A 25,200-nucleotide genomic window follows, 5' to 3' on the forward strand; every position below is an offset into this window, starting at 1 on the left:
TATTCATCCACTTTCCGCCATGACAATACATGTCTTAGAACTATGGACTGCCTCTTTTAATCAGGATCTGCTGTGGGTCATGGAGAAGACATTCGCCTATAGAGCTGCCTTCTAATCTCCCATAGAAGGCCTCTCTGTGCTCCCAGCCACTGCCACCAAGCCAAGCCCAAGCCAAGGACTCCCCCCAGGGGACCAGCAGGAGCTCCCCCCTCCACACACACACACACCCTCCGTCCCTGGGGTCAGATCCAGCCAGCAGACCCCCACTCCATTCTCAGTTCTTCTGCAGCTCCCAGCGGCTCCTGGGTGCCCAAGAGCCTGAGAACTATACAGTCCCAGCCTCATCAAAGGCCCAGGGACCCCCCGCCCCCCGCCCCACAACCAGCTCTGGCTGTCCCTGCTCCTCAGACTGTGCTTCCCCACCCCAGAGCGGTGTGGCTGGGGCTTCCCTACAGCCTGACACCCACCTGGTGACAGTGTGGGGTAAGTGCTGTCAAACTTCCCACATCCTGCCTCCCCAAGTGGCTGAGCCCTATGATGGAGCAGATTCGGGACCCCAACAACCCTACAGTTCATTCCAGTTCTCTGTTAGAGCTGTGCATGGAACCTCACCACTCAGGAGTCTGAAGCAGGAGGAGCTTAAGTTCAAGGGTAGCCTGGTCTACTTAGTAAAGCCTTTTCCTCAAAAATACTAAAACAAGGGATTATAGAATTGGCTCCAAGTTAAGAGCAGTTGTTGCTCTTGCAGAGGACAATATTTTGTTCCCTGACACCTATGCTGTACAGCTCACAGCTGTGCTTAACTCTGTCTCCAGGGATCCAATGCCGTCTTCTGGCCTCCACAGGTGCTTTCTGTGCTCTCAACAATCTCTGGGTTCAGTGAGAGACCCCGACTCACTAAGTAGCAATGAAGACACCCTAAACTGTACACACACACCCACACACACACTAAAACAACCTGGGTGGTGGTAATGCATGGCTTTAATCCCAGGACTTGAGAAGATGAGACAGGCCGACCTCTGAGTTTGAAGCCATCTTGATCCATAGAGTGAATTCTAGGATAGCCAGGGCTACACAGAGAAATTCTGTCTTGAAAATCCAAACCAGTCCTAGCCAGAGCAATTCGACAACAAAAGGAGATCAAAGGGATACAAATTGGAAAAGATGAAGTCAAAATATCACTCTTTGCAGATGATATGATAGTATATATAAGTGACCCTAAAAATTCCACCAGAGAACTCCTAAGCCTGATAAACAGCTTCGGTGAAGTAGCTGGATATAAAATTAACTCAAACAAATCAATGGCCTTTCTCTACACAAAGAATAAACAGGCTGAGAAAGAAATTAGGGAAACAACACCCTTCTCAATAGTCACAAATAATATAAAATATCTTGGCGTGACTCTAACTAAGGAAGTGAAAGATCTGTATAATAAAAACTTCAAGTCTCTGAAGAAAGAAATTATAGAAGATCTCAGAAGATGGAAAGATCTCCCATGCTCATGGATTGGCAGGATCAACATTGTAAAAATGGCTATCTTGCCAAAAGCAATCTACAGATTCAATGCAATCCCCATCAAAATTCCAAATCAATTCTTCAACGAATTAGAAAGTGCAATCTGCAAATTCATCTGGAATAACAAAAAACCTAGGATAGCAAAAACTCTTCTCAAGGATAAAAGAACCTCTGGTGGAATCACCATGCCGGACCTAAAGCTCTACTACAGAGCAATTGTGATAAAAACTGCATGGTACTGGTATAGTGACAGACAAATAGACCAATGGAATAGAATTGAAGACCCAGAAATGAACCCACACACCTATGGTCACTTGATCTTCGACAAGGGAGCTAAAAACATCCAGTGGAAGAAAGACAGCATTTTCAACAAATGGTGCTGGCACAACTGGTTGTTAACATGTAGAAGAATGCGAATCGATCCATTCCTATCTCCTTGTACTAAGGTCAAGTCTAAGTGGATCAAGGAACTTCACATAAAACCAGAGACACTGAAACTTATAGAGGAGAAAGTGGGGAAAAGCCTTGAAGATATGGGCACAGGGGAAAAATTCCTGAATAGAACAGTAATGGCTTGTGCTGTAAGATCGAGAATTGACAAGTGGGACCTCATGAAACTACAAAGCTTCTGCAAGGCTAAAGACACCATCAATAAGACAAAAAAACCACCAACAGATTGGGAAAGGATCTTCACCTATCCTAAATCAGATAAGGGACTAATATCCAATATATATAAAGAACTCAAGAAGGTGGACTCCAGAAAGTCAAATAACCCCATTAAAAAATGGGGCTCAGAACTGAACAAAGAATTCTCACCTGAGGAATACCGAATGGCAGAGAAGCACCTGAAAAAATGTTCAACATCCTTAATCATCAGGGAAATGCAAATCAAAACAACCCTGAGATTCCACCTCACACCAGTCAGAATGGCTAAGATCAAAAATTCAGGTGACAGCAGATGCTGGCGAGGATGTGGAGAAAGAGGAACACTCCTCCATTGTTGGTGGGATTGCAAGCTTGTACAACCACTCTGGAAATCAGTCTGGCGGTTCCTCAGAAAATTGGACATAGTACTACCGGAGGATCCAGCAATACCTCTCCTGGGCATATATCCAGAAGATGTCCCAACCGGTAAAAAGGACACATGCTCCACTATGTTCATAGCAGCCCTATTTATAATAGCCAGAAGCTGGAAAGAACCCAGATGTCCCTCAACAGAGGAATGGATACAGAAATTATGGTACATTTACACAATGGAGTACTACTCAGCTATTAAAAAGAATGAATTTATGAAATTCCTAGCCAAATGGATGGACCTGGAGGGCATCATCTTGAGTGAAGTAACACAATCACAAAAGAACTCACACAATATGTATTCATTGATAAGTGGATATTAGCCCAAAACTTAGGATACCCAAGATATAAGATACAATTTGATAAACGCATGAAACTCAAGAAGAATGAAGACCAAAGTGTGGACACTGTGCACCTTCTTAGAATTGGGAACAAAACACCCAGGGAAGGAGTTACAGAGACAAAGTTCGTAGCTGTGATGAAAGGATGGACCATTTAGAGACTGCTGTATCCAGGGATCCGTCCCATAATCAGCTTCTAAACGCTGACACCATTGCATACACTAGCAAGATTTTGCTGAAAGGACCCAAATATAGCTGTCTCTTGTGAGATGATGCCGGGGCCTAGCAAACACAGGAGTGGATGTTCACAGTCAGCTATTGGATGTATCACAGGGCTCCCAATGGAGAAGCTAGAGAAAGTACCCAAGGAGCTAAAGGGATCTGCAACCCTATTGTTGGAACAACATAATGTACTAACCAGAACCCTGGAGCTCTTGTCTCTAGCTGCAAATGTATCGAAAGATGGCCTAGTCGGCCATCAATGGAAAGAGAGGCCCATTGGACTTGCAAACTTTATATGCCCCAATATAGGGGAATGCCAGGGCCAAAAGAATGGGAATGGGTGGGTAGGGAAGTGGGGGGCGCTATGGGGGACTTTTGGGATAGTATTGGAAATGTAATTGAGGAAAATATGTAATAAAAAAAGTAAATAAATAAATATATTTAAAAAAAAAAAAAAGAAAATCCAAACCAAACCAAAGCTCTTTGCTAGGCCATCACTGTGAGGTGATATCTCTTGCCCACTGTTGGCTCTCATGTGTTAGAAGTACATTTCTTAGTCTGAATAAATAAGACTTGGAAAGACAATATCAATATAGTTCCTTCTGGTCCCCCAGCCTTTTCTCATATTCCCAGCATCTGTATCTTCTACCAGACATGCAAAGGCCAGATCAGAGTCAGTGCTTGTTCCCTTCTGAGCCCATTTGTGGTTTTTGCAATCCCAGAATCAGACTCACTTGCCAGCTGTTTGAGGCTTGTCCCAGGAGTCTACCCCACACCATCCTAGTCTCTGTCTCTTTGGATCAGCAAGTACTGGTGTCTTGTTCCCATGTGTGTGTGTGTGTGTGTGTATGTGTGTGTCTCTCTCTGTGACTATGTGTCTGTTTCTCTCTCTCTCTCTCTCTCTCTCTCTGTATGTGTCTGTGTGTATGTCTGTCTATCTGTGTGTGTGTATCTGTGTGTCTGTTTCTCTGTGTGTGTGTGTCTGTTTCTCTCTCTCTGTATGTGTCTCTGTATGTCTGTCTGTGTGTGTGTGTGTGTCTGTGTGCGTATCTGTGTGTGTATCTCTCTTTGTCTCTATGTGTGTATATCTGTGTGTCTGTTTCTCTCTCTCTGTATGTGTCTCTGTATGTCTGTCTGTGTGTGTGTGTGTGTCTGTGTGCGTATCTGTGTGTGTATCTCTCTTTGTCTCTATGTGTGTATATCTGTGTGTCTGTTTCTCTCTCTCTCTCTCTCTCTCTCTCTCTCTCTGTGTGTGTGTGTGTGTGTATGTGTGAGTGTGATCTAAACTCAGCCCATCTTTGTATTGTTGCAGCTGCCCAGTGTCCGCTGGTTCCCTGGACCCATGGAGCCCCTTCAGTGGAGCACACTGAGATGCCGACTCATGCTCTGCACCGACTTCCCCTTGATGGACTACTGGTGCTGCTCTAGCTGAGTTTTCTGAGATTCTAGACTTAGGTGACACCCAATAATTACCGGGTAAACAGATGGCCAAGATGCTTATGTTTCCTTGTACCCAAAGTTCATACTTTGAACCACCTTCTGATCTAATCTTCCTACACGGAAGCAATAGTCCTCTGGTTCTAACCCAACCTAGGGCTAGGAACCAGAAACAAGTCTGTGTCCCAAAGCCCTCTGACACCATTCACCCTGGCCAGTCTAGAGCTGTTCAATCTATATTTTTCTTTCCCACAGAAACTCTAGGTCACTTTCCTAGCATATGTGAGGCCTTGGCTTGGAACCCAGTCCATCCCCCCACCCCCTGTAGCTGCCCTCAGCTACATGAACCAGGTTCCTGAAAGGGAGGCTGGAGCTGCATAGGAGAAAATGATGAGAGAAATAACGAGACCAAGACAAAGATACTGATCAAGGCCCAAAGTTTATTTAAGGGTCTGAGCTTATAAAGGGGGAGATCCCATCCCCTGCCATGCCAGGATCTTGTTTTGTCAGGATAGTGTCAGGAGAACAGGTTCAGCCTCTCAGCAGGTAGCTGCATCTTGGAGAAAATGGCAGAGGTGGCAGAACAATAAACCTATCTAGGTTGGAAGACTCCACCCTAGGTGGTCTTGTTCACAGTGGCACAACGGGTCTGAGCCAGCCTGCTCAAGGGGGAGAGGCTACAATTCCTCCCTAATTATATAATAAAAATTAGCTGGACTGAGACATAAAATTTACTTATACTCCATGGTCCTGCCTTGGAATTATGGTGACTGGTGGCCACGCCTATCTTAGGACTGCAGTCTTCAATGAACTTATTCTTATCTGTCCTGGAGAACACGTGCAGCTTGTTTGTATTTATTTGCACAAACACAGCTCTATTGTGTTATTATGAACAAACCACAACCTCTTGGCACATGCCTCTGTCTTATATTGAAAAGAAGTCATAGATCCCGTGGCCCATCCTTGGCTCCCAGCCAAGGACTCATTGCACACCTTTTCCCCAATCAGACCAAAGCCACAATATATACTCAATGCATCTCTTGATATCGATGAATTTCTGCCATCTGTGCTTGCTGAAGGCGAGCCTGCATGGAGGTAGCTCCCTCCCAAAATAAGTAAAATGGACATGTCTTTATTTCCTTCCTCTCCGTACCCCGGCATCCATTAGTGATTCTTCCCAGAGTCATTTCTGACATAAAATGCAAGGCCACCCAGCAATGCCTGTGTTCACTGTCATCATTTCAGTCAAATCTTCACTCTTTTTCTCTTGCTTTCAGCACTGAGACCAAATCCAGAGCCAGGTTTCTGCTCCGCAAGTGCTCCACCATTAAGCAACACCGACCCCAGCAGGATTTGGTCCAGCCTTGGTCCAGCTGAGTACTGCGGTTCTTGGTTTATTTTGTGGCTATGACAAATACCTTGACAGAGAGCAGCATGAGGGAGAAGAGGGTTTGTTTGGCTTACAGTTTCAGGTCACAGACCTTCACTGTGGGGAAGTCAAGGTAGGAACCTGAGGCAGCAAGTCACATCTGCGGTAACGAGCAGAGAGAAATGAATGCAAGCCTACTTCCTCCACTCTTACAAAGTCCAAGACCCAAATCCAGGCATGGTACCACCCTCAATGGGCTGGGTCTTCCCACATCAACCAGCATAGTTAAGGCTGTTCCCCACAGGTGTGTCCAACCAGACCTAGCCAATCCCTCACTGAAACTGTCTTCCAAGATGATTCTGGATTGGGGTAAGTTGACATGAACTGTCACACCTTCCTCTCCTAAAACCCTTCAGTGGCTTTCCCTTTGCGTTTGAATGAAACCCAAGCCTGATCTCATCATCTGTAATGTAATTTGTGGAAGGACTGAATGCCACATGGTGTGAGCAGCCTGCATCCAGCCTGGCCTTTAACAGGTGTACCCCAGAGCAAGTGCCCTTGACCTTGCTTCCCAGCCTTCTCTACCACTCCCAGAGACAGTTCTTTGAAATTAGATAGTTCCTGGAAACAAGATGCATCTACTTTGAAATGTTGCCTTTTTTATTGTATTTATTATTATTTTGTTGTTTTGAAACAGAGTCTCCCTGTGTAGTCCTGGCCTAGAACTTGTGACTTTTCTCTTGCCTGTATCCCTAGCACGTGCCACCATGCCTTACTGCGACTTCATTTGAACGATGCTCTCTGACTTCCTGTGGCCTCCCACACTCCCTTCCAAGAGCATTTGGAGTATAGCAAAAACTTGTTCTTACCAGCTTTTGCTTGTTCCAGCTACTAGGATATTCTGCATAGCTCTTACTACGCCTGGCCCTCACGCTAAAATTCTCAAGGGTTCAAAGTCACTTCCTTCAAAGCTAGCCTGACTTGAGTGGCAGCACCCCACCCTGCTCTCCATCCCAGAATGTCACCCATCACTGACACCTGTGTTTCCTTTGCAGCTTGGCCCGTAGCCTCCCTAAGCATTTTCTCGCTGTATCTGTTTTCTGCTTCTCTGGCTGGATCATTTGATTTCCATCAATTTGCCTTGTGTCTTTCTTTTTTTCTCCAGGGCTTAAGATTGTGTCTAATGCATACAAGCTTCATGGATGGATTCTAATGCCATTTTCCTGCATCTGCCCAGCAGCAAGCTGTCACTGGGCCCCTTGACTTCTCAAAGCTCTTCTGACTCATTGGTTGAGACCCACCTTGCTTTGAGTTTTGAACTGGGGATACTTGAAAAGAGAGATAGTGTGGTTCTTAGAACCAGACCCTGTGCTTGAATTATAATCCCTCGGATGCTTCTGGGGGCCACACAGCCCAACACAGAAAACAAAAGGAAGAGCAGACCCCCACGGAGCTTCATATCAATTTTCACTTAGTCTTCGGTAAAGTTCCACAATGCCTGCTTTAGAGCACACAGTAGGCACTCAAAAGCCTTAACAGGTATAAGACAGCATCAAGCGTAGACCAACCAGCTGGTTTACAAGGTCAGAATAAAAAGATAGCAATTTAAGTGTCTTAGTCACTCTTCTGTTGCTGTAAAGAGACACCATGGCCAAGGCAACTTAAAAAAAGAGAGCATTTAATTGGGGGCTTGCTTACAGTTTCAGAAGTTAGTCCTTGACTGTTATGGCAGAGAGCATAGCAGGAGGCAAACAAGCAGGCAGGCAAGCAGAAAAGGTGTTAGAACAAAGCAGCTGAGAGCTTACATCTGATTGGAAAGCCTGAGGCAGAAAGGCAGATAACTGGGCCTGGTCAAAGCTTTTTCAAACTCAAAATCCACCTCCAGGGATACCTCCACCAAGGCCACACCTCCTTTTCTCTCTCTCTCTTTTTTTTTTTTAAAAAAAGGATTCACTTATATTATTTTAACTACATGTGTGTGGTGGTGGTAGCATTGCACATGGATGCAAATGCTCACAGAGGTTATAGGTATGAGACTGCCCCTGGAGCTGGGGGTGCAGACAGTTGCAAACCACCTGAAGTGGGTGCTGGGACTTGAACTCAGGTCCTCAGGAAGAGCTCTTAGTGTTTCCAGCCCCAGGACACACCTCCTAGTCCTTTCCAAACAGTTCCATGAACCGTGGATTAAGCATCTAAATATTTGAGCCTATGGGAGGGGGCCATTCTCATTCAAACCACCCCACCACAAATGACAAGAAAGGCTATTTCAATGGTTGACAATAAAGAAAGCATGACAGTGTCTTATGAAGGAGTTAACACGATGACATGGATCTGTAGACTGCTGCCAGCCATTCAGAGCATAATCAAAACGAACAAGCTGGCACACATGAACATAAATCCACATACAATGTTTGTAGACATTTCATTCATAGTTGTGGCTGAGGATGGGGCTCTGTTAGTAGAACTCTTCTCTAGCATACACGAAGCCCTCTCTGAGTCCCCAGCACCACATAACCCAGGCATAGCATGGTGGCAAACTCCAGAAACTCCAGTCCTTAGGTGGTGGAGGTAAGAGATCAGAAGTTCAAAGCCGTCCTTAACTACGCAGGAAGTTCAAGACCAGCCTTAGCCAAAACAACAAAAAGTTTCATTCATGATTGTCAAAATGGACAGCAAGATGGCTTGGCAGGGAAAGCCGCTTGCCACTAAGCCTGTGTTCTATACAGGGTAGAAGGTAAAAGCTCCCCCTGCAAGCTGTTCTCTAACCTCTACACACGCAGTAATGGTACAGCCACACCTTTCCCTCACAGGAAATTAGTTTATTAATTATTCTCAGGGTTCCTATTTCTGTGATGAAACACCATAACCAAAGGCAACTTGGAAGGAAAGAATTTATTTCAGCTTACACTTCCACATCAGTCCACCACAGAGAAGTCAGGGCAGGAACTCAAAATTGAGCAGGACCATGGAGGCAGGAGCTGATACAGAGGCCATGGACACTGTCCATGATACATGGGCACTAATCACTGGCTTGCCCCTTGCGACTTTCTTACCACATCCAGGATCTTCAGCCCACAGGTGCCACCATCCACAATGGCTGGGTTCACTCATCTAAACCATCAATCAAGAAAATGCACCATAGACTAGTCTATCAGTCAGCCTGGTGGGGTATTCTCTCTCTTGAGGTTCCCACCACCAAAATTACTCTAGCCTGTGTCAGGTTGACATAAAAATTAGCACATAAATTTAGTAAAAAAAAAAAAATCACAATTAACAAAGATACCATAATTTTCAACAGTTGTAGACAATTCAAAAGGTGAATTAGTAAACCGAGGTTCAACAATTCAACAATACTATGGGATATAATTAAGCAGACTTAAACAATAAATGAGCTCTCAGCTATAAAAACAAAACCAAAAACATGATAGAAACTTAAGAACATACTACTTAGTGAAGGAAGCCATTCTGAAAAATTCACAAAGGGCACTGTGGAATAAACAAAAACATAGAGATGAAAACATAAAGAAATAAAAACAAACAAAAAACCAGAAAACCACAGTGCTGCTCTGGGCCTGTGTCTTATTTTTCTCCCTGACGAAAGCAATTTGAGAGGGAAAAGGGTGAATTTTCGTCACAGTTCAAAGTGGAGAAGTCAACTCATCTGCTGCCCAGCTCTGGCTTTCCACGTACTTGGTCCAAGATCCTAGCGCCAGGAATGGTTCTGCCCATAGTGGGTGAGTCTTCCCACCTCCATTAAAAAAGTCAAGATAGCCGGGCGGGATGGCGCACGCCTTTAATCCCAGCACTCGAAAGGCAGAGGCAGGCGGATTTCTGAGTTCGAGGCCAGCCTGGTCTATAAAGTGAGTTCCAGGACAGCCAGGACTATACAGAGAAACCCTGTCTCGAAAAACCAAAAAAAAAGAAAAAAAAAAAAGTCAAGATAAGTCCCCACAGGCATGCCCAGAGGCCCGTCTTGGGGTAACTAGAGCTTACCAAGTTGACAATTAACATTAACCAGCACAGGCTGAAAGGGGAGCAGGATTCTGCAGTGACGGCTGCCTTTGCCAAAAGCCAATGACTTTTCAGTACAGATCGGCTCTTCAACCGAGTAGTGAATAGAAATGCAGGGATTCTGTGGATCCAGGGTTAGAAACGCAAAGAGCCAAATCAAAGGAGCTGGGGATGCTGAGAAAGACCCCCGAAAGGGTATCCTACAAGTTTCTGTTAACCTAAAACTGCTCTGAAAAGTGGGTTAAATATCAACTGTACACTGGTGGGACCCCATTGTTAATCCATGTGGCCATGCGTGCAAATAATGGGCAAAGTATGGGGATGGGGTGGGGGGCCGTACAACCAAAATGAAAGGCTATGGTCTACTGTGGGATCACAGGAGTTTACTCTGCAGGCTCTCCTTGTCCTTATTTTCCAGAACAGGAAGAGCTAGGGGCGGCAGGGAGAGCCGGAGCGAGCTGTACGCTTGCTTGGCGGGGCGCCTGTCCTGGCCAAGCATCGCTAACCCGACAGAGGATTCCTTGCGTGCAACTGCGGGTGCACACCCCGGCCGGCGCGGGCGGTCCCCGAAGGCTGGTCTAGGGCCCATGATGTTCTCGCTCCCCTTTGCGGGGAAGCATCCCCGCAGTGCTTTCGGTTTGCTGGAATGTTCCCCCAACTGCAGAAGTGCACTTTGTTCCCGAGTGGGGGAGGGGCAGCAGGACTCAGCTCCAGGGCGCCCTAGGACTTGGAGGGCGGCCAGCTTTCCGTTCCCAGGGTGCCTTCTGGCGGGGGCGGGGGTTGTCTGCATCCCAGCTGGGCAGCTGGAGGATACTGGACCCGCCTGGACTCCAGGGCCAGCCCTGCCACCCACTAGCTTCATGTTCTGCATCAGGGGTTTGATTTCCTCATTTGCAAAATAGGGACCTGAATAATGTTGACCGCACGCACTACAGGCCCCTGCCGTGTTCCTCTGCCTGTACCTTCCTCCCAATATCCCTTTGAAGTAGATACTGTTAACGTAATAAGGTAATTATACTATTAGTTGGATAATTCTCCCTGGCTGCCCACACCCTTTGAACATCACAGATGCTCTGGTCACTGAAAGGCTGGCCCAGCCTCCTCCCAGTAATAAAATGTGTACTATTATTTTCACTTTAAAGATGAGGACAGAGAAGCTAAGAACAGGTAAGTCACTTGTGGAATGGCACAGTTCCCAAGTGGCCGGGCCATCCAGACATAAACGCAAGCAGTCAGCTGGAGGCTTTCCAACTCTTAAAATGCAAATACTGCCTTCCTACGGCTGGTTCCTGGAGGCCCTTCAAATTCAGATAAATATACTTATTCAGTCATTTCAGGCTGGGTGTGGTGGTGCATGCCTGTAATCTCAGCATTCAGGATGCTGAGGCAGGGGGAATGCATGTTGGAGTCTAGCCTGGGCTATACAGTTAAGTCTAAAACCAGCCTGAATTATAAAGTGAGAACTTGTCTCAAAAATATGAAAAGTTTGTATGTGGACGCTTAGCAGGTATAAACCTTATGACCTGAGTTCCATCCCAAGAACCCATGATGGGAGGAGTTCCTGCATGTCCGCAGACCTCCACACACATTAACAATTTCCTTCCTTCCTTCCTCCCTCCCTTTCTTTCTTTTCTTTCTTTCTTTCTTTCTTTCTTTCTTTCTTTCTTTCTTTCTTTCTATATTTACTTTTGAGACAGTCTCACGGTATAGACTGGCTGGCCTAGGACTTGCTATGTAGGGCAGGGTGGCCTGAAACTCAGAGGTCTGCCTGATTATGCATCCCAAGAGCTGGCATTAAAGGCATGCACCACCATAATGGAAAATCTATGCACTTTTATAAAAATCAAAAGTAAATGAAGCAGGCCTCCCAGCACTTGAAAATAAATGCATGCCAATCACTGTGATTTCCAGGTCAACCAGAGATACTCAAAAGGATCTAAAAAAAAAAAAGAAAAAAGAAAAAGAAAAAGAAAAGAAAGAAAGAAAAGAAATCCAAATGAGTAAGTAAAGAGAAGCGGAGAGAGACAGTGCTATACACACAGCACTTTCTAAGGGAGGGATTATCACTAATACTTCTTACTAAGGAATGGTGCTTATCACCATCTCAGACCTACCATTCTCCAAATACCTCTTAATACTTCCTGCGTATGTGTGTGCATGCAAGGGTGTGTGTAAGCCCAGGATCTTGCATGTCAAATCATGCAAGCATGCTTTTTGACCTGGCTACATCCCCCAGACTGACTGCTTCCTCCTCCAGTGGCTGATGGTACAGGCTAGCCTTGAAGGACAGGAGCCAACTTGGGTAATTCAAGGAGCTTTCAAGCTGTGAGGGTGTAATGAGCAGCAGGTAACATGCCACACCAGCTGTGGAGTCTCTCCTCGAGTTCAGCCACCTCCTGCACTGTGCCTGTGGAACTCCTGCTTGCTCCTGCACACTTGCGTGCGCGCACACACAGACACACACATGCAAACTGCATGCAGAAGGCAGAGATAGCTGTAGGTCAGCTGCACACACACACACACACACACACACACGCAGACTGCATGCAGAAGGCAGAGATGGCTGTAGGTCAGCTGCCCTACATTATAAACAAATGGGGGTTGATGTCAAAGGGCACTTGTGCCTCGTCACAGTCCATTTACCATCCTCTGTCACAGGACTGAGAAGCCATGAGTGACCATCCATCTTCTTCCTGTAAGTGTGAACTCTACTGATGTGTTGATGAAACTGGTCCTGCACTGGGAAAAATAAAAGAAACGTATAGACTTATGGTGATCGGATTGTGAGTATTTGATGAATCTTGGTGCTTACTTGGGGCCACTCACACTTTTTCAAAGCCCCACCCCCAACCCCCTTTTTAAGTTTTACTTTTTAATCTCCCTCTTTCCCTCTCCTCCTCCCCCGTGTGTGTATTTGTGTGTGTGCGCATGCTCATGGAAGTGAGACAAGAGTCAACTCCTCTTAACTACAAAGAAAAGGCCAATGGTGGTGTCATTTGTGGAAAGAGCACCATCAGAGCTGAGGTTCTGCATTTTATTTAAGGAGAAAAAGCTACTGAGTTCAGAAATGAAGTGAGTTCCATTGATGTAGACTTCTGTGGAGGGAGAGGAAGGCACACAGTGCGCTTTACAGGGACACGGGTATCACCTTCCTTTCCTCTGGACCCCCCAGGCCAGAGCTCAGCCACATGGCCTCACACCTAACTGAAAGCATGCTTAGAAGTGCAGTTTTAGTTTGGGTGGCTTTGTGTCCAGCTTCAAAAACAACAACATGCATTTAGAAAATTGGAAACAAGCTGGGTGGTGGTGGTGGTGCGGGCGGGCCTTTAATCCCATCACTCAGGAGACAGAGGCAGGCAGATCTCTGAGTTCAAAGCCAGCCTGGTCTACAGAGTGAGTTCCATGCCAGCCAGGGTGACACAGAGAAACCTTGTCACAATAAATAAATAAATAAATAAATAAATAAATAAATAAATCTGTACCACAAAAATAGGGACATGTTCTTATTTGATTAAATATAAAAGGAGTGACAGCAGATGCTGGCGAGGATGTGGAGAAAGAGGAACACTCCTCCATTGTTGGTGGGATTGCAAGCTTGTACAACCACTCTGGAAATCAGTCTGGCGGTTCCTCAGAAAATTGGACATAGTACTACCGGAGGATCCAGCAATACCTCTCCTGGGCATATATCCAGAAGATGTCCCAACCGGTAAGAAGGACACATGCTCCACTATGTTCATAGCAGCCCTATTTATAATAGCCAGAAGCTGGAAAGAACCCAGATGTCCCTCAACAGAGGAATGGATACAGAAATTATGGTACATTTATACAATGGAGTACTACTCAGCTATTAAAAAGAATGAATTTATGAAATTCCTAGCCAAAGGGATGGACCTGGAGGGCATCATCTTGAGTGAGGTAACACAATCACAAAGGAACTCACACAATATGTATTCACTGATAAGTGGATATTAGCCCAAAACTTAGGATACCCAAGATATAAGATACAATTTGCTAAACGCATGAAACTCAAGAAGAATGAAGACCAAAATGTGAACAATATGCCCCTTCTTAGAATTGGGAACAAAACACCCATGGAAGGAGTTAGAGACAAAGTTTCGAGCTGTGATGAAAGGATGGACCATCTAGAGACTGGCGTATCCAGGGATCCATCCCATAATCAGCTTCCAAACGCTGACACCATTGCATACACTAGCAAGATTTTGCTGAAAGGACCCAAATATAGCTGTCTCTTGTGAGACTATGCCGGGGCCTAGCAAACACAGGAGTGGATGCTCACAGTCAGCTATTGGATGTATCACAGGGCCCCCAATGGAGAAGCTAGAGAAAGTACCCAAGGAGCTAAAGGGATCTGCAACCCTATTGTTGGAACAACATGATGTACTAACCAGAACCCCGGAGCTCTTGTCTCTAGCTGCATATGTATCGAAAGATGGCCTAGTCGGCCATCACTGGAAAGAGAGGCCCATTGGACTTGCAAACTTTATATGCCCCAATATAGGGGAATGCCAGGGCCAAAAGAATGGGAATGGGTGGGTAGGGAAGTGGGGGGCGGTATGGGGGACTTTTGGGATAGCATTGGAAATGTAATTGAGGAAAATATGTAATAAAAAATTTAAAAATTAAAAAAAATTAAAATGTTATTTTTAATACCAGGAAAATAAATAAATAAATATAAAAGGAAGTAAGGGGATCTAACTGACATTGGAGGTGTGCACTTCAAGAAATAAAATGGGTAAATGGAGTGTGCATGTATTAACTGTTACTCTTTACCAGAAAAATGTTGTTTGGAGAAGCAGTGAGTCCAGACAAAATACTCCACTTTCCCAGCCCTCTCCATCTGGCCCCATGACGCCATTGTGGTCACTGGATGTAAATAGGAGACAGCAGGAGACACCTGAGAACCCTTGTGTCTCAGCCCAGTCATTCTTGCCCTTGACCTTCCTGCTTTTTCGTGTCTGAACTTCAAGTGTGAGGGTGACTGTGGAGTAGGCCACCTGTGACCAACAGGCATAATTAGCCAGCTGGCCAGAGTCATAGCAAAGGGTGTCATGGCTGTGGCTGCTCTCACCTTGAATACCTACCTTCAGATTTCTTAGCAGGGAGATCCTACTTGGCTAAGTCAGGAGAACTTGTCACCGTGTGTGTGTGTGTGTGTGTGTGTGTGATGTGTAGAATATCCCTAGAAGAATACACAGGAATCTAGCCACAGCTGCTTCCTAGAAGAAATCATAAATGGTTTGAGGACAGGGACAGACAAGGGACTTAGTTTGCATTTATAGTCTCCCATAGCTTTAATATTGAATTATTTACATTTAGATAATCCAACCAGGGAAAAGTGTTAAAATAGCTTAAAAAAAAAAGATTTATTTTATTGGGCCTGGGAGAGATGGCTCACTAGTTAAGAGCACTTGCTGCTCTCATAAAGGACCAGGATTTCAGTCTTAGAACTCACGTGGTAGCTCACAGCTGTCTGTAACTCCTGTTCCAGGGGATTCAATGCTATTTTCTGTCTTCTACAGACACTAAGCACGCATACAGACATACATGCAGACAAAAATACCCATACACACAACATAACTTTTTTTAATTTAAGATTTATTTTATTTATATGTGTGTGCATACTAACAAGCAGGTGTTGGTGGAGGGCATCAGGTTCCCTGCAGCTGGAGTAGTAACAGGTGGATCTGAGTTGCCCAAGGTAGGAGCCAGGTGTCTTAGTCAGGGTTTCTATTCCTGCACAAACATCATGACCAAGAAGCAAGTTGGGGAGGAAAGGGTTTATTCGGCTTACACTTCCATGCTGCTGTTCATCACCAAAGGAAGTCAAGACTGGAACTCAGACAGGTCAGGGAGCAGGAGCTGATGCAGAGGCCATGGAGGGATGTTCTTTACTGGTTTGCCTCCCCTGGCTTGCTCAGCCTACTCCCTTATAGAACCCAAGACTACCAGCTCAGGGATGGTCCCACCCACAAGGGGCCTTTCCCCCTTGATCAGTAATTGAGAAAATGCCTTACAGTTGGAGCTCATGGAGGCATTTCCTCAACTGAAGCTCCTTTCTCTGTGATAACTCCAGCTGTGTCAAGTTGACACAAAAATAGCCAGTACAATTGACCCCTTGTCAACTTGACACACAAACACATCACTAGTAAGCCTCAACCCTTACATTCTTACTCATCCCCAAGATCTAAATAACTTTAAAAGTCCCACAGTCTTTACATATTCTTAAAATTTCAATCTCTTTAAAATATCCATCTCTTTTAAAATCCAAAGTCTCTTTACAATTAAAAGTCTCTTAACTGTGGGCTCCACTAAAACAGTTTCTTCCTTCAAGAGGGAAAATATCAGGGCACAGTCACAATGAAAGCAAAAATCAATCTCTAACCGTCCAACGTCTGGGATCCAACTCACGATCTTCTGGGCTCCTCCAAGGGCTTGGGTCACTTCTCCAGCCATGCCCTTTGTAGCACACATGTCGTTCTCTGGGCTCCAGATGCCTGTACTCCACTGCTGCTGCTGCTCTTGGTGGTCATCTCGTGGTACTGGAATCTCCAAAACACTGCGTGACCCCTTCAATCCTGGGCCTTCAATTACAACTGGGGCCGCACCTTCACCAATGGCCTTCCATGGCCTCTCACAGTGCCGAGCCTGAGCTGCTGTGTGACCCCTTCATGCCTTCAAAACCAGTACCACCTGGGTGACCCTTACACATTACCAAGTCCCACTGCAGAAGGAGTACAACCTTGCCTATCTCTGGAACACAGCCTCTTTGTGCTTTCAGAAAACACTTCCCAGAAGATGTCACCTCAACGATGCTGGTCTCTTCTTAATCACCGCTAATTTCTTAGCTCCAGCTAACCAGCATCAATAGTCCCAGTAATGCAAAGTTTTTGCTTTAGTAGTTCTGGTATCTTGTTAATCACAGCTGATTCTTCAGCCCCAGCTAACCAGAACTACAAAATCTTCACAATAAAAACAGCAATGGCCCTGAAGAGAGTCTTTAATTTTCCCTCTGAAATTTCACAAACCAGGCCTCCATCTTCTGCACTGTTCTCAGCATTATCTTCCAAGCTCCTACACAACATCTGACAGAGCTCTTAACAATGGATGGGTCTTCAAACCCAAAGTTCCAAAGTCCTTCCACAGTCCTCCCCAAAACATGGTCAGGTTGTCACAGGAATACCCCACTCTGCTGGTACCAATTTGTCTTAGTCAGGGTTTCTATTCCTGCACAAACATCATGACCAAGAAGCAAGTTGGGGAGGAAAGGGTTTATTCGGCTTACACTTCCATGCTGCTGTTCATCACCAAAGGAAGTCAAGACTGGAACTCAGACAGGTCAGGGAGCAGGAGCTGATGCAGAGGCCATGGAGGGATGTTCTTTACTGGTTTGCCTCCCCTGGCTTGCTCAGCCTACTCCCTTATAGAACCCAAGACTACCAGCTCAGGGATGGTCCCACCCACAAGGGGCCTTTCCCCCTTGATCAGTAATTGAGAAAATGCCTTACAGTTGGAGCTCATGGAGGCATTTCCTCAACTGAAGCTCCTTTCTCTGTGATAACTCCAGCTGTGTCAAGTTGACACAAAAATAGCCAGTACACCAGGAAAACAATTCTGGTCTTCTGGAAGAGAAGCAAGCACCCTTAACTGATGAGCTGTCTCTGCGGCAGCCCTGAAGTAACGTACCCAATGGGAATAAATGAAAAACACCCATGGTGGTTTGAATGGGAGTGCTCCCATAGACTTGTGTATTTAAATGCTTAGTCCACAGCTGGTAGAACTCTTTGGGAAGGATTAGGTTTGACCTTGTTGGAGCCACTAGGGATGGGCTTTGAGTTTTAAGAAATCCCATTCTATTCCAAGTTAGCTCTCTTTCTGCCTCATGCTTGCAAATCAGACGTGAGCTCTCAGCTACTGCTCCAGCACCATGCTTGCCTGCCTGCCTGCTGCCATGCTCCCCACCATGGTGGTCATGGACTCTAACCCTCTCAAAGCGTGAGCCCCAAATTAAATGCTTTCTTTGTAAGTTGCCTCGGTCCTGATGCTTCGCAAGGCAATACAAAAGCGACGCAGGCAATTGTTTTATAAATCCCAGATGTAAGTCACAGATTTCCTGCAATCTAACAGTGAAGCATCTTTCCCAGGCCCTCATCAGAGTGGCCGGAATAAACCTGATTGTCGCCACCATCGGCCACGGAGCCCTGGGTACCTGGAAGGAAGGCTGAGGATGGATGGGAAGGACAGACGAGAAAGGAACGAGGCCAAGACAAAGTTTCTAATCAAGGCCCAATGTTTAATTCTTAAGTCTGAATTTAAAAGGGGGGGCACCCATCCCCCGCTTTGCCAGAATCTCCTCAGGAAAACAAGCAGGCGGTGGCTTCTTGCAGGAAGCGGCAGACATGGCAGGACAGTAGACTGCACCTAGGTCAGAAGAGTCCACCCTCGGTGGGATAGGTGACTGTGACAAAACACGGTCTGATTTAGCCCACTCAAGGCTGGGGGAAGGGCACAATTCCTCCCTTTTCATTTATCAAAAATTAGCTGGACTGGGGCATAAGATTTACTTATGCTCCATAGTCCCGCCTGGGAACATGGTAGCTGGCAGCTGCGTCTAGCTTAGGTCTGTGTCTATACTCTCTCTTACCCGTCCTGGAGGACACCCGCAGCTTGCTTGTGTTTATTTGCACAAACAGGGTTTTAGTGTTTATTATGAACAAACATGGCCTGTTGGCACATGCCTCTGTCTTAGGTTGATAAGAGTCATAGAACATCAGTGGCCCATCTTTGACTGCCGGCCCTCATTGCACACCTTTTCCCATCCAGACCAAAGCCATGAAGGACATATGAATATGCACTCAATGCATTTCTTCATAGCGCTGAATAACTGCCATGGTGAATGACTGAACTTGCCAAAGACGATCCTATATGAAAGCAATCAATCTGCTTAAGATACAAAGTCAATAGTTAAGAGCAAACAGGATTAAGGTTGTCTGCAGGAGGGCATGAGGGGGGGTGGTAGGAATGTCCCAAGCACTCAATTACCAATGATCAGACACAAGGCCTGATCTGCCTGTGTAGGGGAGATGGCTTTGAGAATCAGCAGAAAAAACTGTACTTCTCAGGTAATAGTGGAGGCTATTGCTCCTCAGTTGGCTGATAAAGATTTTTAGCCATCTTCGTAATTGGAATCATGCTTACTAGAAGACTCAGGATCTATGTCCACTTGACAAACCAATCTTTCAGGCAGCCATTGCGCTCCATCTTCTTTTTGTGAAAACACACTAACAGAACCTCTCCCCCATACTAAAACGGGATCTGAACCATTCCATGTATTAGTTAGGGAGTCTTGCCATTTAACGTCATTAGGGTTCATTAATCCTCCCCAGCTAGTGGCTAGTCCTCTCCGTCCCCCAATGGCAGTACTACAAATAGTCATGGGGATTACAAGTGACTTTGGCACCTGGGGTCTCTGCATTTTCTCCTAGGTTTTACCCTTAAATGGTTTCTCTTTAAGTTACACGTGTTTCTTTGTCCATAGGTTTATAGGATGTGTGTGGTTGTGCATGAGTCTGCATTGCAGAGGGCAGAGAACAACCTACCTGCCATGACACGCTGCTCCTAGCATCCCCTAAGCCTCCCCAACAAGGTTTCAGCCCCTAAGCCCAACTAGCACATGGGGCCAGGTGTTCAAATGCTGGAGCCTGAGAGGGAAGACTGTCATTCAAAGGCCACAGAATACCTGTGGAGGTCAGAGGACAGCTTGGTGGAGGCAACTCTCTTCTTCCTTTATATGGGGACTAGGGATTGAATCCAGATCTCCTGGCCTCAGGCAAGCACCTTTACCTGTGAGTCAACTCCTCAGTCAGGTTCCCTTATCTTGCATTTAGTTTGCCCCGTCCCCCCTCCGATGTGTCATCTCCACCCCCACCACTCCGAGTCCATCCGTCCCTGTCTGTGCAGTCCAGTCTGCCCCCCCCCCCCTTCCTAAGAGAAAAGCTTGAATTCTTGGTTTAAGCTTTCTTCTTTCTGCACGCCTGCATCCGACGTTGTAAATCTCCCCATAAGCACGGCTCCCGGAACAGCTCACGAATCTTCATACGTTTTGTTTTTATTTTCTCTCAGTTGCAAATATTTTCTAATTACACTTGAGATTTCTTCTTTTAATTCGGGCTTTATTTCAAAGTCTGCTGTTTAACTTCAAGTATCTGTGAATTTCCTGGCTCTCTTTCTGTGGAACTCCATCACGTTCAGAAAGCAGACACTCTGATTTAAATGCTTTGAAATGTGTTAGACGTGTTTTATAGCCCCGATTGTAGCCTGTATAGGCAAACAGTCCATTTTGCTTAAGCAAAATGTCTATTACATGGTTGCTGGATAGAGTTGTCTACAGATGTCTGCTTGATTGATGATGGTGTTGAGTTCAGCTGTGTCCTTACTGGTTTGCTGGCTGCTGGATCTGTTGGGTTTTGTTTTGTTTTAATTTAAAAAAAAAAATCATGTGTACTTCGTGTGTCTTAGTCAGGGTTTCTATTCCTGCACAAACATCATGACCAAGAAGCAAGTTGGGGAGGAGAGGGTTTATTCAGCTTACACTTCCACTTTGCTGTTCATCACCAAAGGAAGTCAGGATTGGAACTCAGGAACCAGGAGTTGATGCAGAGGCCATGGAGGGAAGTTACTTACTGGCTTGCTTCCTCTGGTTTGCTCAGCCTGCTCTCTTATAGAACCCAAGTCTACCAGCCCAGGGATGGCATCACATACAATGGTCTGGGCCCTCCCACCTCCCTCCCCCCAACTAATTGAGAAAATACCTTACAACTGGATCTCATGGAGGCATTTCCTCAAAGGAGGCTCCTTTCTCTGTGATAACTCCAGTTTGTGTCAAGTTGACACACATAACCAGCCAGTCCATCGTGTTTGCCTTCATACATGTTTGCATGTCTGGTGCCTTCAGAGGCCAGATGACGGTGTTAGATCTCCTGGAACTGGTGTTACAGATGGCTATGTGGGTGCTGGCACCAGGACTCAGGTCTGTGCTCTAAACCACCCAGCCATCTCTCCAGTCCTCCTGGATCTGTGCTGATAGAAGGAAGCTGGCATCTCCAGCCGAGATACTGGGCCATTCCCTGTGTTTGCGGCTCTTTCAGCTTTTGCCTCCTGTATTTTGACACTCTGTTTCTGTGACATACACATGAAGTGTTTTTGTGCCTTCCTGAAGAGTCCACCCTTTGATCACCACATAATGGCCATTGTGTCTTTGATAACCATTCTTGTCTGTCCTGAAACCTGCTCTGTCTGACATTATCACAGCCAGCTCCCATTTTCTTGTGATCAGTGTCAGAGGTCTCTGTATGTCCACACTTGAAGCAGGTGTCAGCTTTGCAGGCGATGCTGTCCCACTTGCTGCAGCCACAGTCCACTCAACCACGGTACTTTAACATCTCTGCCTTGGGCAGAGTCTCCTTCCAGCTGTTTGCAGACAAAGTTCCAAAGACAGCAGAAAAGCCATGCTCCGAGCACTGGGAAGAAAGTATTTGGTTCTAAGGGTTCCTCCCATCGCAGGATCCTCCCATCGCAGGATCATTCCAGCATTCGTGTACTGGGGTGGTGACTTCACATGCCGAAATGACACAAGCAGCAGGTCCCATCTACAAAGGGAGGTTTGAGGATGAGAACCTTATTCTGCAGCATTCAGGTCCTGACATCTTGTCCTTGGCTGGACCAAACACAAAGGTTTCCTCATTTTATCTACGCTGCCAAGCCGAGGGGCGAGGCTGGATGGCAGCCATGTGGTCTCTGGGAAGGGGAGAGAAGGCATGAGTATTGTGGAAGCTGTGGAGCATTTGGGGTCCAGGAATCACCATTTCCAACTGTGGACAACTCTGATGCTTTAGGCTTGACTTGCAGGCATCTTGCCCACCAGACCATCCCTTCTGCTGCTCAGGAGAGAGCCACACCCCATCTGCTTGCAATGCCCCTGTAATCTCTGCTCTCACTGAAGTTCTTGGGGTTCCATATTTCCTCATTCCTCTCCAAGTCTAGCCGGATTGCAGAGTTAAGTTTATGGTTGTGAATAAAAACTAAATAACTGTTAAAAAAAAAAAACAAATAAAGTGTCAGACCACTTGTAAATGGGACTTATTTCACTTTCATTTAGGCTGGCTGACGTTTCACATAATTGTTAGAATAGTTGAATTAATGCTAGCCATATTTATTATTATTTCCTCTAACTTTCCTTTTGTTCCTTGTTCCTTTGGGTGTTGAGAATAGGTCTTTCTGTGTTGCCCAGTCTTGGCCTCAACTTCATGAGCCTCCTCCTGCCTTTGTTTGAGCAGCTGAGACTATCTGCCTCAGTCTATATGTCTGGTCTGGCCATGGACTGTCGTGTCTACCTAGTGTGTCCTTTTTCTTAATCTCCTTCCTCTCTGCCTCTCTCCTTCCCTCCTTCCTTCTTTTTGTCATGCTGGGAGTAACTAGAGACTCTTGCATTCGGGGCATCTGTGCTACTGGGCCACTCTAGCTGTCTAGTTTCGTTTCTGTTGCTGTCATAAAACATCATTGAAGCAACCTAAAGAAGAGTGTAGTTGGATTTGTGGTTCTGGTGGGGGCATTAGAGTCCGAGATGGTAGAGTGGGGGCAGCTGGCATGGTGCCTGGAGCAGAGACTAAGGGCGCACATTGCAACCTCAAGCACAAGTGCAGAGAGTGACCAGAGACACAGTAAGGCCTTTAAACTCTCCAGCCTGCCTCCAGTGACTGACTTCCTCCAAGGCCACATCTCAGAAGACTCACCAAACAGCGCCACACACTGGGGACCAAGCATTTAAATGCCTGAGGCTGTGTGCGGCCTTTATCATTCAGATCAATACATTAGCCCTCAAACTTTTTTCTTACTCTCCTTTTCTGGAGTTTGACGGTACGTGTCTGGGCATAGATTGATTTTGTTGCTTTAGAAGTTCTTAACCTGTGGGTGGAGACGCTTTGGGTGTCAACCGACCCTTACACAGAGGTCACCTAAGATCATTGGAAAACACAGATATTTACATTACAATTAAATGACAGTAGTAAAATTACAGCTATGAAGTAGCAATGGAAATGATTTTATGGTTAGGTGTTCATCATCACATGAACTGTATTAGAGGGTGCGCTAGGAAGGTTGAGAACCGCTGACTTATTTATTTATTTATTTATTTGGTATTTCTATCCTGCTTACTATTTATTTATTATTTATTTATTTGGTATTTTTATTATCCTTCTTACTATTTGTTTTACTCTTTGAGATAAGGTCATTTTATGTAGCCCTGGCTGCCCTGGAACTCACTGTGTAGATCATGCAAACTTGGAACTCATAGAGATCCGCCTGCCTCTGCCTCCAAAGTGCTGAAATGAAAGGTGTGTGCCACCACACCCAGCCTCTTACTGTTTGTTTGTTTGTTTGTTTTAGACCTATATTTTGGTGTCTGATGTTAATTTAGGGGATAGTCTCAATAACTATTTCTTCAAATCTTTTCTTTTTCTTTTTTTTTTTTTGTTTTTTTTTTTGAGAAATCTTTTCTTTTTAAAATGTATTTATTGATTGATTGATTGATTGATTAGTGTCTGTGTATGCATACATGGTGTGTCTATACATGTACAGGTGCTTGCCCATACATGCCAGAGGTGCAGGTGTGGAGCCAGAGGAGTGAGTTCTAGCCTTATACTTTTTTGCTTGGGTCCTGAAGGGCAGACTCAGTCTTCAGGCTTTTGCAGCGAGCACTTTCCCTGGCAAGCCCTTTTTCCCCACCACGCCCTCTTGCAGGCCCTCAAATAGCCTCTTGTCCCTGTTCCTGTTTCTTTCCCTTTTCTGGCTCCTTTTCCTGTTCCCTTTCCTTGTCCTGTTCCTGTTCCTTTTCCTTCCCCTGTCATCGCCACCATCCATGTCCCAGTATTCTTTGCTCTCATAGCTCTTCAGTAGTCAAGTCTATTGTTTAGTTTGATCTGGGGAACTTATTTTTGTTGCTATTTGTTTGTTTACTTCTTTTTCAATGTTGGAAATTCCTATTTTCTGATCTCCCACAAGTTGTCCCCTGACCTACATACATGTGCCATGATGCATGCATATGTGCACACACACACACACACACACACATACACACGAATGTTTTAAAAAGTTTCCTTTGGCTAGAAAGGTGTTTCAGTGGTTAAGAGCACCGACTGCTCTTCCAGAGGTCCCGAGTTCAATCCCCAGCACCCACATGACATCCTCATTTTGTTCTTTTTTTTTTAAAGATTTATTTATTTATTTTATATATGTGAGTACACTGTAGCTGTGCAGATGGTTGTGAGCCTTCATGTGGTTGTTGGGAATTGAATTTTCAGGACCTCTACTTGCTCCGGTCTGCCTGCTCACTCAGGTCAGCACTGTTTCCCCAGTCCCTGTTTGCTCCAGTCCAAAGATTTATTTATTATTAGGCATCAGATCTCATTACAGATGGTTGTGAGCCGCCAGGTGGTTGCTGGGACTTGAACTCAGGACCTTCAGAAGAGCAGTCAGTGTTGTTACCCACTGAGCCATCTCGCCAGTCCTCCTCACTTTGTTCTAACACTTAGGGAGAATCCACATTTTCTGTATTATGTGTCACATTTGCCTCTGTGACCTTTGAGTCAGGATGCCTCTCCTAGTTCACTAAGATGCTTTCAAATCATAACTTTACCAGCTGCTGGTTCTTGTCATTTGAGATAATCACACAACCTTCCAATGTGAAGGCAGTATGGAGTTCCTGAGATAAACCCAGGCAGCGAGTATGTTTTCCTAAGAACAAAACTGATACCTTATTTAGGGTTTTTGTGTCTTCTTTCAAGGTAAATGACTGCTGTGCCTTCGAGCATTGCCTTGCTTGAATAGTTTCCGAATGGTATGCATTGGCTTCGGTAAAGATCTGGCTGCTTTTATAGTAACCTTTCAGAACAACGTATGTAAACTAGGGAGCGCTGGCTTGGCAAGTGTGGTCCGTCTGTAGAAGTACACAGCCTTGTCACGACAATGAACTGTCCCACCCCCGGTATTTCTGATTGCTCATCACATGCTGTGAAAGAGTTGGTTGACGTTCATATCTGCCTTAGGTGCTTGCATACTGAAGAGAAAGCGTGTCTCTCACCTTGCAGAATGCAAACTCTAAGTCTGAAGGTTATCGGCCTCAATGGACTCTTGCTCTCAGAGGGACCAGCCTCT

General features: G+C 45.5%; 1 long non-coding RNA gene across 1 annotated transcript; it reads left to right on the forward strand.

The window, feature by feature from the left end:
• Nucleotides 1-9,614: 9,614 nt before the first annotated feature.
• On the forward strand, nucleotides 9,615-12,907 carry LOC110301168 (uncharacterized). Its single transcript, XR_002378691.3, has 3 exons — nucleotides 9,615-9,692; nucleotides 11,881-11,969; nucleotides 12,628-12,907. It is a non-coding gene; the product is annotated as an uncharacterized LOC110301168 (long non-coding RNA).
• The last annotated feature ends 12,293 nt before the right edge of the window (nucleotides 12,908-25,200 follow it).

The sequence above is a fragment of the Mus caroli genome, unplaced genomic scaffold, assembly GCF_978045245.1.
Source record: "Mus caroli unplaced genomic scaffold, Mus_caroli_1 scaffold_11, whole genome shotgun sequence".
In the NCBI taxonomy this organism is placed as follows: Eukaryota; Metazoa; Chordata; class Mammalia; order Rodentia; family Muridae; genus Mus; species Mus caroli.